We start from the raw sequence: 18,603 nt of genomic DNA, 5'->3' as shown, positions 1-18,603 counted from the left end.
TTTTTTCTAGTGTCCAACCTAAACCTCCCTTGCTGCAATTTAAGCCCATTGCTTCTTGTCCTATCCTTAGAGGTTAAGAAAAACAATTTTTCTTCCTCCTCCTTGTAACAACCTTTTATATACTTGAAAACTGTTATGTCCCCTCTCCGTCTTCCCTTTTCCAGACTAAACAAACCCAGTTTTTTCAATCTTCCCTTGTAGGTCATATTTTCTAGACCTTTAATCATTTTTGTTGCTCTTCTCTGGACTCTCTCCAATTTGTCCACATCCTTCTTGAAATGTGGTGCCCAGAACTGGACACAATACTCCAGATGAGGCCTAATCAGTGCGGAGTAGAGTGGAAGAATTACTTCTCGTGTCTTGCTTGCAACACTCCTGCTAATACATCCCAGAATGATGTTTGCTTTTTTTGTAACAGCATTACACTGTTGAATCATATTTTGCTTGTAGTCCACTATAACCCCCAGATCCCTTTCCACAGTACTCCTTCCTAGGCAGTCATTTCCCATTTTGTATGTGTGCAACTGATTGTTCCTTCCTAAATGGAGTACTTTGCATTTGTCCTTATTGAGTTTCATCCTATTTACTTTGGATCATTTCTCCAGTTTGTCCAGATTGTTTTGAATTTTAAACTTATCCTCCAGACCACTTGCAACCCCTTTCAGCTTGGTATCAATTCGCAAACTTTATTCGTGTACTCTGTATGCCATTATTTAAATCATTGATAAAGATATTGAACTGAACATAGTTTTCATGATTTGTCATTGCAGAGGAAATAGGTTTTTTTTAGAGTTCCATCTGTTTTCAGTTCCTCTGAACTGCAAGGAAAAATTTTGAATTTTTGTTTAAATTTTCCTTTTATTATTTGAAAAATGATGAATGAGGTGTTTGGTTTTGAGGTTTAATCTCTCTCACACACACAGAAAGAGGTGGGGGTCTGGAACCATAGGGGCAGCATTCTAATCCTCATTTCTTCAAACAGGAGAACATCAGTACATATCTTTTAAACTCTTTGGGACAGGGACCATCTTTTTATTCCGTGTGTGCACAGCCGTCTAGCACAGTGGGGTCTTGGTCCATGACTGGGGCTCCAGGGTGCCAATGGGACAATACAAATAATTAATAACCATGTTATGAGCAGGGTGAAACCTTGTTACAGGTCAAATTAAAACCTTGCTGAGACTGACAGGTGTGAACATATCTTTCAGTTATCATAACTATAAGGAGAAGTCCATCACAAACTCCTGTCTAAGCAAAAGAGGTTGTGAACCCACTAGGAGATTTTGGAGTGAGGGGCTGGAGGCATTTTGTGGCATAGTGGTTTGGGTAGGGTTTTGGGGGAGTGAGGGAAGGTGGAACACACAGCAACTGAGAACAGATAGAACAGAATTTGTCTCTGTAAATAAACAAGATTTCCTCAAAGAAAGTAACAGACTCCATCAATTTCTACATCCAGCAGGAATATACCTAGGGCCCTGAACTTTGACTGGCTGCTTAGGTCAAAAAGGGGCAACAATAATAACTATGAAAGCGATCAAAGTAATTATAGTGCAGTGTCACTCTCCTGCCAGGTATCTTTACCACCTCCTCTTTTTCCACATAGAATTCAAACGCCTTCTCATTCTTAAAGTTCTTCCAAGCCTATCCATCACCTGTTGCCTCCCATTGCACCTTGCACATTCTTCTCTCTGTGTCGCTCCATTTATCTGTTCATCCCATTCTCATCTTAGTACCCCCTTTCATGCTGTTTCTTATGTTTGGAACGATATCCCTCTTCCTGGTCACCGTCAATGAAATCCTGGCCCTACCGAAGTCATGAGAATTTTGCCCTAGACCTCAAGGAGGCCAGGATTTCATCCGAAGTGTCCTCACTCTCTTCCTTCTAATCCCCTCTCAAAACCAACTTGTTTTATCCACTCCTCCTTGTGTGCTGCTTGCAGCTGCCCCTCAGTCCCTGCTAAAACTTACAACTTATCTGTTTGCTCACTATATAACACAAAGATTTTGTGTAACACAACTCAACTGTTAGTGGTTGACTTTGCAATCCTAACAGTCTTTTAACATAATTTTTTGTAGGTAAATATTAACATAATTCCTATTTTTAAGAAAGGAAAAAAAAGTGATCTGGGTAACTACAGGCCTGTTAGTTTGACTTCTGTAGTATGCAAGGTCTTGGAAAAATTTTTGAAGGAAAAAAAAGTTAAGGACATTGAGGTCAGTGGTAATTGGGACAAAGTACAACATGATTTTACAAAAGGTAGATTGTGCCAAATCAACCTGATCTCCTTCTTTGAGAAGGTAACAGATTTTTTCGACAAAGGAGATGCAGTGGATCTAATTTACCTTGATTTCAGTAAGGCATTTGATACAGTTCCACATGGGGAATTATTAGCTAATTTGGAAAAGATGGGGATCAGTATGATAACTGAAAGGTGGATAAGGAACTGGTTAAAGGGGAGACTACAATGGGTCATACTGAAAAGCGAACTGTCAGGCTGGAAGGAGGTTACTAGTGGAATTCCTCAGGGACTGGTTTTGGGACCAATCTTATTTAATCTTTTTATTACTGACCTTGGCACAAAAAGTGGGAATGTGCTAATAAAGTTTGTAGATGACACGAAACTGGGAGGTATTGCCAATAGAGAGAGGGACCTCGGAGTATTGGTTGATCACAGGAGCTGCCAATGTGATATGGCTGTGAAAAAAGCTAATGCGGTCTTGGGATGCATCAGGCAAGGTATTTCCAGTAGAGATAAGGAGGTGTTAGTACCGTTATACAAGGCACTGGTGAGACCTCATCTGGGGGACTAAGGTTGGGAACCAAAAGCTGTCAGAAGCTAGCCTTTTCAGTTGGCTGAATACTCCGTTCCTAATATCTTTCCCTGCTTCACATAACAAGTTTTGTCATACACAGAAATCCCTCCTTTTGTCATTTCTAAACTGGATTACTGCAGTCTGCTCTAATTAGGGACCTCTCGGAAACTAACACTGGTGCAGAATGCAGCAATTATGTCAGCTCTAGGGATACTTCACCCATCCTTTTTCAGCTGCCCAGGCTTCTCACTGGATTTCCAGTGCAATTAAGTGTTAAATTGTACTTTAAAAATCCAGTAAATAAAAATATGTTTTGGAAGTCTTTTCTTTTTGCTGAGGTATACATTTTTTTAAATAGAAAAGGTCTCTTTAGATTAAACCTCTAAGGGCCAAGATCCTATTAATTCAGTGTTTGGCTTGTGGAAAAAACAGCTAACTATCATTTTACCTTTCTAGCCAAGACATATCATAATTCTGTGTGGTTAAAAAGCCCCATTTTCTAAACAATATAGCGAAGACATTTAATAGGTTTCTGTTTAGAAACAAACAAAAACCAGCCACATATTTTGCCTTTCAGTTTCTTGTAGCTGAAATCATGGTTTTTAAATTAAACAACAGAATTATAGGAGCAAAGCACATGCACTGGAATGCAGAATTTGGCCCTGACAATTTGTAGTTACTTTTTAGATTACACTATTTCTAGAACAGGATAAAATTTGGCCACTAAATTACTTGTGGACAGTTTGACAGCATAATTGTGCTTAATTGTGGACAGTTTGACAGCATTTTTGTGGACAAGTGCACAGCATTTTTCAGCTTCTCTTCTCCTCTGTGACCTCTTCCCGCTGGCCCTCCTCCACTCATGTAGCATATGTGCCATGCATATGTAACCCTTCTGCCCATCAGAGTTGCCAGCAACAAGGGCCGGGTTCAGCATCTAGGGGTTCCATTCCAATAACACAATGCAAAACCGGCTCGAGCCCCCACCCAGTGACCTGGGACAAATATATACCACCCCCGCTGGGCTCCTCCAAGAGGCAATGCTTCCCCTCTTGCAAGCACAGAGTCTGAGTGTAGCAGAAGCCTTTTAATAACAGAGAGAAACAATGTGGCATTATGTTGGGGAAACACCACCAGTAGGATTCATAACACAACCCATGAGCAAAAACCCACCCCAAGCAAATTGGGCCTTTGGTTCTTGCGTCCAGCAACCCAAAAGTCACCCAAAGTCCCAAAAGTCCAACAACCCAAAAGTCTCTGTCCTTGGTCAGTGCAGCCCCAGAGTTCAAAAGTTTATCTGCAGAGTTTTACCTCCCAACCTGGGTGGAAATGGGGGGGTTAAGGGGCACCTTATATGGTCCGAAGCCAATTGCCCCACCTCTCCATGGGGCTCTGCTCTGCTCTGCTCTGCTCCACCAGCCATCCCACGAATCGCTATGCTCTGGCAGCTTCTCCGCTCCACCAACCATCCCGTGAGCTGCTCCAGCCGTCTCGCAAACTGCTCCGCTCTGCTCCACCAGCCGTCCCATGAACTGCTCCAGCTGTCCCACGAACTACTCTGCAATATAGCATTGGGTCCCCCCCACTACTTAACACAACGCTCAGTGATTTCAGCCTGTAGTAGGGGAGCCCCAGTGCTGGTGCACCATTGGCCCAAAGTGAATTCAGCTTCGCAGTCTGTAACTAGACTCCTATTGGAATCAAAACTAGATCCAATATTCCACAGTGGAGAAAGGAGAAGATGCATTTAGCATGTAGGACCTTCACCAGGGACCCATACCACCAGGCATTAATACCTATCCTCAGCCTCTCTCCATTCACTGAGTTTTGGAACCCATGACCCTTGCCTAACGAGTGCTGCTTAGTTGATGGCGAGTCCCTCCATATAACAAAAGGCCAAGTACAGTTCCACTGTCCTTGATTCACATAATCAGGATAATAACAGTTTATTCCTGCCCCAATAACAGAGAAACTGGGGCTCCTACAACAGCCAAAGTGACCATCTAGGTGGGGTGGGTGTGCCTATGCAAATGAGATCAGCCCCTGAAGTTCTTTTCCACAACCCGCCATGACTCGCCACCAGATGTCAGGGTAGAGCTCATCTTGACTCTGCTTACACATAATATTCATCAATGTATGCAGTGAGTATAGTGTAAGGTGAGAACTCACCAGTCTTGGTATCTTCAGACTGCTATATAGAAAGTTTATACTTATCTCTAACATAAAGATTTTGTGAATAGATAGGTGCTGCCACAAAAGATTCCCATTCAAATCTCCTCTTTAACATGTCCTTGCGTCACATGCCATAGTAAATATCATGCTGCTTTCATTACTGACACATGTAAGTCACACAAAGAGCAATAATGAAAAGCAGTCCTGTCATTTCTGAATTTTTTATGTTGTCATAATTGCAGTTATATCCTATGTATCATAAAAGTAAAATTTGAATAAATAGGATCCTTAATGGGAAGAGCATTACAGACAATCTCTATTCTTGTACTTTTTGTCTCTTCCTTTGAGAAGACATGTTCTACAAACAGCTCTCCCAGGAGATTTGACAAACTGGCAGCACTGTCACTTTTTCATTAACAACAGATTGTATTATTAAATAGTTTGGAAATCTAAGAACACCAAGTGACTGGACCCATTTGCCCTTATATAGTAAATTATGAGGATAGTTTTCCATCTGCAACAGCAGTTCCTTTGCCCAAGTGGTCCTGTTCATGCAGAGAGGTGTTTTTGCATATATGTAAAAAGAAAAGGAGTACTTGTGGCACCTTAGAGACTAACCAATTTATTTGAGCATAAGCTTTCGTGAGCTACAGCTACAGCTCACGAAAGCTTATGCTCAAATAAATTGGTTAGTCTCTAAGGTGCCACAAGTACTCCTTTTCTTTTTGCGAATACAGACTAACACGGCTGTTACTCTGAAACCTTGCATATATGTAGGCTCTTCAGAGAGAATTTGCTCTCTCTTCTAACACTTGTTTTTAGAAGTGAAGCAAAAATGTTCTTTCTTTGGTGTGAAAGTCAGTTATGTTTCTCACTGCCAAATTGTTACTTCATGAAAGGAACAGGCTATCAGTAGGATAAATTTATATTATTATATTTATATCAGAACACTAAAATGTTCTGAATTAAGGTTTATCAATATATACTGTAGATTATTATGCACAAAGAGCTCACTCCTGCAAAGTGCTGATAGGATGCCCCATGAAGGCAATGGGATCTGTGTTTTCTTTGTTGCAAAATAACATTTTCAACCATTTCTGTCTCTTGCATTACAGTTTTGTTTTTTGCATTGGACACCAAGTACAGAAGGAGTCTATGCCCAGGCCCAGGTCCAAATAATGCTTCTTTTGACCAAATGACTGGGCAAGATGTGGCATCACCAAGAACTACTTGTGAAGTACATTATTTTTTAAAATAGAACATTAATCCTTCAAATAGCAAAGAGTCATGGATAGCACTGCAGGTTTGTCACAGTGATAAAAATGTCACAGAGTGATTTTTCATTTTATCCGTGACTCTCTGTGTCTGAGATTTCTCTTGCTGCGCAAGATTATGTAGGCCATGAATCTGGAGGGGCCACCCAGTTTGTGGCCCTACCACTTTAACTGCCACAGCCCAGCTCGGGGCAGGTGATCTGATGGCACCAGAGCCAGAGGATGGCAGGGTGTCATGGGGGAGGACCCTGCTTGCACACTATGGCGAGAGCCAACAGGCCAGAGCACGGAGCTGGGTCAGGTCTGTGGTACAGGAGCTGCTGCTGCAGGGTGAGTGGTGGGCAGGCTTGTTGTACAACTCTCCAGTCCCTAGGCCACACCACCCAAGGGCAGGACTTGACCCCGCCAGGTGGAACTCTTCTTTAAATGGCACTCCCTTGACTTCCCCCAGCCCCTTAAACCTGTGACTTTTACTAAATTGACCATGACTGGTGGTGACTTTTTGATTAAAAAATGCTGTGACCAATCTGCAGGCCTAGCCCTGAACAATATCAGTTGCAGTTGGCGCTTGTCTCAATGTGCTGTGGTAGTTTGTCTGCTCTGCCAAGTTTTCTTCCTTCTTGTTTCTTTTCCTTAAGATTCCACTCTCAGTCAGCGTCCCATCAGCAATTTCTTCCGTTTCTCTCACTAGCTTCTCTCCCCATCCTCGCATGACTAACCATAGTGAATTCAACTCACAGGATTGTGGGTGCATTGGATTCTGTTCAATGTTCTGGGCTGAGTGAACCACATGAAACTGTCTGCTTAGTGAGGGCAGACTTTAAACTGATAAGTGTCTGAGAAGTGGTGAGATGTATCTGGAGAACAGTTAATGCCAAACTGCAAAATGAAGGGCTGGATTCTTGTGAATTCTCTTTCCCTGATGTTTGCAGTGTTATAAAAATTTGCATTCAAACTAAAAATATGTTTTTGATCATTTTAGCCATTCTAAGCAATTTTTTGTTGTATTTCTTTTTGCTATATAGATACTTCAAAACAGTCTGTAAGCTTCAGTTTAACTTTGAGCACAAGTCCCTTTGTTTAAAAGCAAAGGTCAGTGAACATACTTTCACAATTACTTTATAGTAAACAATGATATATTAGGCCAAAGAAACTATGACATTCCTACAGACTTTATTTATTGGTTGGGTAAAGCACCTATCATTTGACTATAGGTCATACTTAAATAGAAACAAAGAAAAAACATCATAAAATCCACACAATATAGCAAACCTCCCAGCCAAAGCCATCCAGGCAGAAGAATACCAAATAATCTAGTAGTAATAATCACACACAGGCTTCAAACTGTCATTTTACAAAAAGACTGCAAATAAAAGGTGAACACTGCAAAGTGCCCTTAGGTTAACTAATTCAGTCTTTGGCAGACTGGGGGTGGGGGTGAAGATAGAGAGCAAGTTTTAGAGTTGTGGAGAACTCAGACACCAAAATGTTTCAGAACTCCAAAATTATGATTGCATTATAGCTGGTGATACGTTTGCTAGTATTTAAATGCCCAATTTATATTTTAAAAATCTCAACACAATTCAAACTATTCCATTTGTATCCTTCCTGCTGTTGGGATCTAATCATCAGAATTTATCAAGAAGCTAAACAGTAGTGACCAGTCTGAAGACACTCCAATAATACTCTGTTGTAGCTGTATATCTTGTCAATATACTAGGAAAGATTTTGTTCTTGATTTATTTCACCTGAAGATACAGATATTCAATTCAAATGATGTCCTCTTTTCTGCACCTGCAACTAATTACAAAAAAAGCAAACATCATTCTGGGATGTATTAGCAGGAGTGTTGTAAGCAAGACACAAGAAGGAATGCTTATGCTCAAATAAATTTGTTAGTCTCTAAGGTGCCACAAGTCCTCCTTTTCTTTTTGCGGATACAGACTAACACAGCTGCTACTCTGAAACAACTCAAATAGTGTGTCCAGTTCTGGGCACCACATTTCAGAAAGATGTGGACAAATTGGAGACAGTCCAGAGAAGAGCAACAAAAATGATTAAAAGTCTAGAAAACATGGCCTATGAGGGAAGATTGAAAAGGTGGGTTTGTTTAGTCTGGAGATGAGAAGACTGAGAGGGGACATAAAAGTTTTCAAGTACATAAAAGGTGGTTATAAGAAGGAGGGAGAAAAATTGTTCTCCTTAACCTCTGGGGATAGGACAAGAAGCAATGGGCTTAATTTGAAGCAAGGGAGGTTTAGGTTGGACTTTAGGAAAAACTTCCTGTCAGGGTGGTTAAGTACTAGAATAAATTGCCTAGGGACGTTGTGGAATATCCGTGATTGGAGATTTTTAAGAGCAGGTTAGACAAACACCTGTCAGGGACGGTCTACATAATACTTAGTCCTGCCATGAGTCCAGGGGATTGGACTAGATGACCTCTCGAGGTCCCTTCCAGTCCTACTATTCTATAATTCTAATTGTGTGTGCAATGCATAACAAAACTTGGAACGGGCACCCAAATGATGATAGGATTTGTGTTTCTGGTTGCAGGTGCAAAATATGTGTGCACAATTTTTATTAATGTAAAATTATTCCCACAAAAGGGAGGCAGGACTAAGGCCCCGCTGAAACGCTGCCCCAAAAGCCTTATAAAATGACTATTAAAGGGTATTTGGCATTTAAGGGAAGTGAGAAGGGGTGGGGCGATTTGGTCTAGACTCTTTTACTGACCTGTCAAAACTTAAAATACATTTGATTTACTTTATTCTCACCCCCTGGCTTGGGGGTGAGAATAAAAACCCTGTAGGTTTTTTCGTTATTAAAAATTACTGTTTGTAAACTTGGGAAGCACCGCGCTGTTTGGCAGCTAGTACACAAATAAAGAGTTCATTTATACTAATACCAGATGCCAGTATTTTTCTAACTTGTCCAGTTTCAGATAAAAAGGCCTGGACTGTTCATCTGTTCCTTTTTTGAAGATTCATATTTGGAAAAACAACAAATGCCTAACCCTACTTATATTACTGTGGCCTGGCTGGATAATACTATCAGCTCTGTTTTGATTGCCTTTATCCAATAAGATATTTGGTTCACACGAGCTTTAGCATGGGTTGGGATGGGGTTATGCTTGTGCTTTGTGTATCTTACTTGACATGTGGGTACTGCCCCACTAAAAGACAGAATAATTTGTGTGTCCATTTGATAGGCAGATGCCAGGATAAAACATGGGGTGGGAGATCGTCAACAAGTGGAAAGTGTCATAGCTCCATTGAAGTCAACAGTTGAGAATCTGCCCCAAGGAATGTTGATAATGTCCAGACAACTTTGCTGCTACTTGGGAGCTCTCTGTGATTTGAGCTCTTCTCAGCTCATGAGTTAACAAGACTTATTTTTCAGCGTGATTTCAATGTCCATGTCCACAATAAGTCTCAAGCTTTCACTCAGTGACTCCCTGATATAGCTTCAGGCTCAGCCTGGACACACTGAAGGAATTAAAAGAATAGTTTTGTTATGGCCAAAATATAATTGTTACTGTTTCCGAATGTTATCCCCACCTCTTTTGGAGTAAGAGGGACTGCTTTAATTGTTCATCATAGGAGCTAGCAGACCCAGGTGGGTTCTAGGTACCTCTAGGCAGGGCTGGATTACGGCGGGGGCTTTAGGGGCTGCATCCCAGGGCCCCGGCTCAAAAGGGACCCTGCAAAAATGAATCACAGGCAGCGATCTCCACCTCTGGGCCGCTAAAAGTCCTGCGGCGCAGTGGGGCATCCAGGCAGGCTGCATGCATACCGTGGCCCCACGCCACTCCTGGAAGCGGCTGGCTGCTAGCACGTCTCTGCAGCCCCTGGCAGGTGGTGGGGAGCAGGTGAGGCGGCTCTGCACACGGTCCCTTCCCCCAGCACTGTCCCTACAGCTCCCACTGGCTGGGAACATGCTGTCGCGCTCCTCTCTGGAGCCACAGAAACATGCTAGCAGCCAGCTGCTTCCAGAAGCAGCATGGGGCAATGCAGGCAGGCAGCATGCCTGAGCCCTGCTGTGCCACCGGCCGGGAGCCATATGTGGTAAGCACCTCCCAGTCCGAGCCTGCACCTCACACCCCCTCCTCCACCCCAATGCCCTGCCCAAGGTCAGAATCCCCTCCTTCACCCAAACTCCTTCCCAGACCCCGTACCCCCTCCTGCACCCCAAGCCCCTGCCCAGCCCCCTCCAGCACCAAGCTCCCTCCCAGGAAAAGACTTGTATACAGGGGCCCCACAAAATCTAATAGCCCCGAGCCCACAGGAGAGTTAATCCAGCCCTGCCTCTAGGGCAATGGTCTTCAACCTTTTTATGCACAAGATCACTTTTGGAATTTAAGATCAACCCAGGATCTACCCCACCCCTTCCCCGAGGCCCCACCCCACTCACTCCATTCCCCCTTCCCTTCGTCACTCTCTCTCCCCCACCGTCACTCACTTTCATCAGGATGGGGCAGAGGGTTGGGGTGCAGGAGTGAGGGGTGCAATCTCTGGTAGGGAGTTTGGATGTAAGGGTCATATGGTCACACGACACCTAATCTCATAGAATCCTCTGGACATTTCATGAATTTTACTTTTTATTAGTGTCATTTGTGGTTTATAGATCCAAAATCCTTCAGGGATTGTCATAAATCAGTGTAACATTCCCAACTGCGGGGTGTGCATTGACTGAGCCTGGGGCAGGGGGTTGGGGTGCAGGAGTGAGGGGTGTGGGCTCTGGGAGGAAGTTGGGGTGCAGGAGGGGTTTCTGGGCTGGAGCAGAGTGTTGGGGTGCGGGAGGGGGTGAGGAGTGCAGGCTCTGGCCAGGAGGCACTTACCACAAGCGGCTCCCAACCGGCGGCGCAGCAGGGCTCAGGCAGGCTGCCTGCCTGCCGTGGCCCCACACTGCTCCCGGAAGCGGCTGGCTGCTGGCACGTCTCTGCAGCCCCTGGGGCGAAGGGGGGAAGCAGGTCTCCATGCGCTGCCTGTGCCCGCAAGCACCAGCCCCACAGCTCCCATTGGCCGGGGGCAGCGCACAGAGCCGCCTCCGGCCCCCCAGGAACCACAGAGATGTGCCAGTAGCCAGCTGCTTCTGGGAGTGGCATGGGGCCACGGCAGGCAGGCAGCCTGCCTGAGCCCCTCTCTGCCACTGCACTGTTAGCAGCCCGGAGATCGTGATCGACTGGCAGAGGCTCCAGGATCAATTCATCGATCACAATAGGTTGGTGACCACTGCTTTAAAGTATAATGTATGCCACATCACTATTGTAAACAAGGACATAATTTGAGAACTAGGCACAGTAATGGTTTCATTTAATTTATATGGAGCTAGTGAAAATATGAACTGTAATATTTCTGGGAGTCACCAGGTGATGCTATTACAGATACTTCTAATTATTTTTATTTGAAAGTACAGTATAAGCATCATCTCTGGGAGAAATGCTTATGGTCAGCTCTGATGCAGTTATTTTTGAAAGGGAGCATGGTGGCAATAAAGTCTTTTCTGAGTTTTTCTTTCTCTGTTTCTGTCCTTGGGTGTAGTTACTGGTTGCTTGTTTTGTGGTTATAACACGTAGGCAAAGCAATCCATGGTGCCAAAACATTAACTTTACAGAAGGTTTGCCAAATCAACTCACAGTAAGATGAAATACTGAGTTCCTTGACTGTAAATGACTTTCATAAATAAAACCATAGGTCCCCAATCTTCGGCTAGATTTCCAGAGAGCTAGGCGAGTTTGAGGTTCCATTGAGGCAGCATATTTGTTTCTCGGAAATTAGAGAAGATTTTTCTTTAAAATGGAATTTTTTTGGTTTTGATTATTTTTAAATAAATAACATATAGTCTGAAAATATTAAAGGCCAGCTATTTTCTGATTTGTTTAAGCAGATTTTTGAATTGTAAATAATGTATTAATGTAAAGCAGTCAGAGAACAAAAAATGTCTCAAATGGCAAAAATAGTTACCAATAAATAAATCTCAAGCAATCAAATGTAACAAATGGAAGGACTGTAACATAGACTTGGAAGAGCTGCAGTACAAGAGCAAACAAGAAGAGAGAACAATCCCAGTGATCACAGAAAAAAGTAGAGATGCAATGGACAGGGAGTGATGGGTGGACAGTGTGGGCATAGGCGTGGGTTTTGCTCCCCTGTATAGTATGTGTAGTATGAATTCCATTGAATAGTACTGAGCACTGAGTTCCTGTTAAAAATAACAATAAAAAGAAAGCCCCTTCCCCCTCGATGGGTTAACTTTCAGACCATAGAACTATGGCCTATTTCAAAAGGCAGCAGTTTAATCAATACCTTTCAGCATTTGTTGTGCTCTTCCAGTGCTGGTTGTCCCATTGTACAAGACTTGCACGTAAATGTTTGTGCAAAGCTTAAAATATTTGGTATTAGACTTGGTGGAGCCCTGATCCTCTGTTAAATTAAGACGTTGTGTATAGTTGTTCTTTGAATGACTGCATATTATGTACAAGCGGAATCAAGATAATGTATCATTGATACAATGCTGCCTCCCCAGAAAGAAGTGGATGTTATTAAACAGGAATTCATGATAAACATCAGTGAAGTTGGAAGCCTTCTACTAGGTTGGTGCTACATATTTACAGTTGATATCCTTAGAGGCACTAAAGAAAACTGATAGAAAACTAGATAGATGCCTATTTCACACAATTTCCCCTAACAGCATAGTATGAAAATAGTTTGAGGTCATGTTTGGCAACTACTTGTTTATGAATCTATTGCCTTACCTGAGTGCGGAGAAACTCTTCTTTTTAGTCAAATGCAACTCTGATCAGGGATGGTTTTATGATTGGTGGGGCCCTACGCTATCAGAGAAGGGCACAGGTGTGGGGAGGATACAGCAATGGATTTCCTCCGCTCCAATCCCATTTGGCAGTAAGTTTCCTCCTACCGTCAGACCTGCTTCTGTAGTGGAGAGTGGGTCACCTTGTGAATCAGCCCTGTGCTAAATCAGCCCAAAAATATTGGGGATTTAGAGGGGGTATAGAAGTATAGGGACCAAATAGTTGCTTGCATTGCATGTGCCTAAGACCAGATTTGCTTGTGTCTAAATGGATATTTACAGTTTAAATTTTTTCCCCCACCAATGCTGGATACATAACTATACCAGACTGACCCCTGGAGAAACACTGTTATTTTGTTTTTTTGCATTGCACATAACATCGTATTAGTTGCTGAGCAGCATAATTAGTTTTTTTTCCAAATTCAACAAACATTCAGCTCTCTCTTGACCGTCTCTAGTACAGACTGATTGGTTAAGAGCCCCACTAGGGGCATCTGAATGGCTAATCTAATGCTGTCTTGTGTATTGGTGACACAGCAGGTCAGGCTATTCCCTTCCGGAGGGAGTACGGTTTATTCTGTACTGGTGTTTTTAAAGTACAGGGACTGTTGTTCCATGTTACACATTTTTTATTCTCTGAACTGTGGTCTCTGCAAGGAGAATAATTCACAAATGTGTCTTCAGAACGAGAAATTGTAACTGTTAAGTGAAAACTTAGACTTTGGTAAAAGTTGATCTTTAATCTAAGCTGCTTTTTAATACTTGAGCCCCAAGAAGTAGGGTTTTGTTATGTCAAATGTAATGGAAAATGCTAAAGTGACAGTTCACACAAAAAGCACTAGATATGTTGCCACCAATATCATGATGTTTAAATCGTATTTTGTTCTACCATCATAATCCTCCATTTATGTATTTCACCATGGCACTTTCAAGAGATGAAATTAAATCTTGTCTACACTAGGGAATTCCACAAAAATAAAACAAAGCAAACAAACTGGTACACTCATCAGACTACCCAAATTGGTGTCAGGGCATCTGGGAGCCCCATTACAAATACAGCTTTGGCAGCCCTCACCACAAAACGGTGGCAAAAATGTCAGAACATCTTGAGCCGTGTAAAATCTCTCTGTATTCACAGAATAGCTGTATTTGCAAGCCTGGCTTCTACTGGAGTCACTGTAATGCACTGTAATGCACTGTATGCACATACAGTGAATCCATGGGGCTCCAGTGAATCCTTATGTTCCTTATGGAACGGAACAAGATTCCATGTGTAATGAAGTGACCTGTTAGGCAGACCTGAATTTTGAAAATGTGTAGAAATATCATAATAGTGAGTATTTTGTTCCTCAGTATTTTGACATTTTAATGGGGATGATATCTATCCACAGAATGAACGGTATGCTACCTGAACTCATTGATGACATTACAGTCAAAAAGCAAAATTTAAAAGAGTTAATAGACAGAGAGCTCCAAAGCAGTTCATGTGCTCTGATGCATTCTCTTTTTCATTCTCACTGTGTGTTTCTCTCTCAATCTCCCCCCATTTTAAAAACAATTTAGGCTGGGATTTTCTATAGAGTGGCAGGGGTGGCCAACTGGAGCCTGAGAAGGAGCCAGAATTTACCAATGTACATTGCCAAAGAGCCACAGTAATATGTCAGCAGCCCCCCATCAGATCCCCACCCCGCTCCCAGCACCTCCTGCCAATCAGCACCTCCTCCTCCTTCCCCACACCTCCTGATCAGCTGTTTCATGGCATGCAGGAGGCAGGGTGGGAGGAGGGCATGGCAGGCTCAGGGGAGGGGACGGGAAAGGGTGGAGTGGGGGGCATAGTCAGGGGTTGAGCAGTGAGCACCCCCCGGCACATTGGAAAGTTGGCTCCTGTGGCTCCAGCCCTGGAATTGGTGCCTATACCAGGAGCTGCATTTTAATTTGAAGAGCCGCATGTGGCTCCAGAGCCACAGGTTGGCCACCCCTGGTCTATGCGGTTTAGGCTTCCAGCTCCCATTGGCATTCAGTGGGAGCTGGGTAACTAACCCCCTTAACCCTTTTGAAACTCCCACCCTAAATGTTCTGTCTCTTCTCCCTTTCCAACTAGTGCAGCTTAATATTTTTTCTGATGCGTTAAGTGAGCTAATCAAAATGTCCAAGACAATGTAGGTTCAAAATGGTATCTGCTGTTCAGTACACAGTTTTCATATGTTGTCCGGAGGATTTTTTTTCTACACACAGTATAGCACATTCTGCCTACGTAACTGTAAAATGGATCAACTCTTTTGGAGCTGTCAGCCTTCAATTGCATACGCATTTAAAGTATAGCACAACAACATATTGCAGTGATCCAACAGGGCAGAGTGATGGCTTTTGGTCTGGTTGGCTATGTAAGTTACTTTTTAAAATTACTGTTTGGACTAAATTTATGGCCCCTGCATAAAGCCAGAGTGATCTGTCTTTGTGAGTGAAATGTGTGGAGTTTCTTGATTTAAAATTATACATAATATATACTGCTTTATTAAATATTAATTGGAGATGCATGAAGTCACCAAATACACTGAGGTATAAAATGTACCGTTTTTGGAGAGGGGAATTAACACTCTAATCTGGGCCAAGATGCAGGGCTACAGAGGGCCTTTGGACTGCTCTTCTCCATTGTTCGCACACTCTGTTAGAGTGACTGGATCTACAGAGTTGGATTTCTCACTGCCTCACTTTAATTCTCCATTCCACCTTCCATGTCAACCTATGTGGAGCCAGTAGAGACTGCTTTCAGGGAAGACTAATTAGGGTACATCTACACTGTATTTTAAAACCTGTGGCAGCAAGTCTCAGAGCCTGGATCTACAAATTCAGGCTCCCAGGGCTTGCACTACACTGCTAAAAACAGCTGTGTTGATGTTTGGACTCAGACTGTGAAGCCAGGGGTGGAGGGTGCCTATGGTTTGCTTTTGCAGACATACCATGAGGCTTGTGGAGGGTGGTGTGCAGGTCCTGTGCACCCCCTGTAAATATCTAGTCAACTAAAGGAGCTTTGAAGGAATAAGTTCTATTTCCTATGTAAATAAGTCACAGTTAATGAGGCATTTGTTTGTATTATGTATTTACTGAAAGGTTTGGACTGGTCCTCCCGTAAATACGGAGTATTTTGTAAAAACCTTCCAGAAAAAAAGTTCAGTTAAAAACACACACAAGAAACCCCCAAGCATGAACATCCCTTGGGATGTTTTACTGTTTAAAAATCATATTTAAATAACATAGTTGCAGCGCTGTTAAAAGCCAAAAAAAAAATCATGATTGAGCCTGAGGCTGCCCCTTATTTCAGGATGATGTGAGCTCCCCCCATTATCTCTCCAGAACAGAATGATTTTAGGGCAAAGCATGAGCCATAGCTTTGGATTTTCTGACTTTTTCAATATGTGCCAGAGGCTAATATTAATATTAGTAATTGGGTTTGCTTAGTGGTTTTCCTGGATTCTTTTTGAATCCTTAGCCCTCAAATGTCATGATGACTTGTCCCTCTGCTGGGGGAGGACTGGCTGCAGTTCTGAGTTGCCTGTCAGAGATCACTTGAAGAGCAAGGTTATGCTTTATCTCTGAGCTGAGCACTAACTCTCCAGCTCTTTCAGCTCTTGCTGGGATTAACATTCTTTAAACAGATTTTATAATGACTAGATTAACAACAGATTACTAATGTCAATTAGAGATGGGCCCAAACTATGACAGTTGCCTCTAGTTTGGGATACAAATTATCATGAAACTCGGGTGTAAGGATCTAGGGTCCCATTTTGACTATAAATGATGACTAAAACTTCTATCTCTATCAATTAAATTTGCCCTCAAGTTTTGTCCTACAAATTACCATGAGAAACAATATTGCAAATAAATTACATTCCCTACAACTATTTCCTTTAAAGATTATCCAAATACATAAGTGCACCTGAAAAACGAAATAAAATTAAGTTAAATGTGCTGCAACTAACATACATTTCCCCACTTAAGATAAAGTACAGAAGAGAAGAGGGCTGGAAAATGGGTGAATTCTGGCTCTAGATGAAAATGCTGCAATTGAAAACTTTCCAGAACAACATGTACTTGGATCAGTATTAAAGAGAAGTTCTTCGAATATCTAAGCCAAATGACCTAGCATGCTGATAGTGCAGGGCATATTTCACAGTTGTATAAATATTTAAACTGTTTTCCAGCCTATAACACAAGTAAATTAGATTTTTTTTTAGCTAAAAATAAAACCAACCTTTATGACTACCTTGTAGTAACCCATCTTTATTCTGAACTTGACTGGAATCGGTCAGTACTGTTATATTATCACTGCAGAGAAGTACTTTATTAATGCTTCATTGCAAGAGGACATAAGCTCTCTGACATGGCAGTGAATTTTATACAAAAACATCTGAAAGTTACACTGATGCACATGGTCTGCTTTCCCTCTGGCTCTCTACAGTTTTGGGGAATCCTTGCAAAAGTGTCAATAGGGCCCCATTTATTTCTGCCCTTCCAATTCAAGGCAATATCTAATAATTGCAGAGCCTTTGCTGCATTATAATTAAGGCCCTATCAAATTAATGGCTATGAAAAACAAACCATGAACTGTGAAATCTGGTCTCCGCTGTGAAATCTGGTCTTTTGTGAACTTTTACCCTATACTATACAGATTTCATGGGGAAGAATAGTGTTTCCCAAACTGGGGGTCCCAGCTCAAAAGAGGATGGGGGGTTCACAGTGTTATTGTAGGGGGTCGTGGTATTGCCACCCTTACTTCTGCGCTGCCTTCAGAGCTGGGTGGCCGGAGAGTGGAGGCTGCTGGCCAGGCGCCCAACTCTAAAGGCAGCGCCCCACCAGCAGCAACACAGAAGTAAGAGTGGCAAGACCATACTGTGCAACACTTACTTCTGCACTGCTACCTTCATAGTTGAGTCAGGACCCCTACAGTTACAACACTGTGAAATTTCAGATTTAAATATCTGAAATAATGCAGTTTATGATTTTTAAAATCCTATGTCCATGAAATTGATCAAAATGGACCGTGAATTTGGTAGGGCCCTAATTATAATGCATTTGAATTAGCCAGTGGAAACATGGAAGAATTTTTCAGATGTTAACAACAATGAATACTTGTTGAAGCAAGCTTGAAAATAGCTTGATATTTCATTTTTCTTTTGTTTTCTTTGTTCTCATTGTTTTCTTTCCTTCTCTTCTTCCTTTTCCCGTGTCTTATCTCATGCATCTAAATCTTCCTCCCCACTTTGCTGCCTCATGTTTTCGTTTCCCTTCTCTGTCTCTGTTTTATGCTCTCCAGGAATACGTGCAATGATTATGACAAAGATCCTTCTAGTATACAGGAATCTGGTAGGGATCTTACTGAATAAAGTCTATACTAATGTTATCACCAACAGAAATCATTTTAAAATGGATAGTAGTCAGTAGTTTGTCATACAGATCTTTTGTTAATAATGGAACATAGTGTTTATTTTGAGTAAGGCACCCTGAGCATTGATTTTGTAATGTAATAGTGCAT

The 18,603-nt window shown here is 42.3% G+C and overlaps 1 protein-coding gene across 1 annotated transcript in view; it reads left to right on the top strand.

Moving 5' to 3' along the window:
* Positions 1-18,603, top strand: part of ATP8B4 (ATPase phospholipid transporting 8B4 (putative)) — a 157,077-nt gene that overhangs the window by 56,509 nt on the left and 81,965 nt on the right. The window lies entirely within an intron of this gene.

The sequence above is a fragment of the Eretmochelys imbricata genome, chromosome 10, assembly GCF_965152235.1.
Source record: "Eretmochelys imbricata isolate rEreImb1 chromosome 10, rEreImb1.hap1, whole genome shotgun sequence".
In the NCBI taxonomy this organism is placed as follows: domain Eukaryota; kingdom Metazoa; phylum Chordata; order Testudines; family Cheloniidae; genus Eretmochelys; species Eretmochelys imbricata.
The sequence above is the reverse complement of the archived record's forward strand: the minus strand, read 5'-3'. Positions and strand labels throughout refer to the sequence as shown.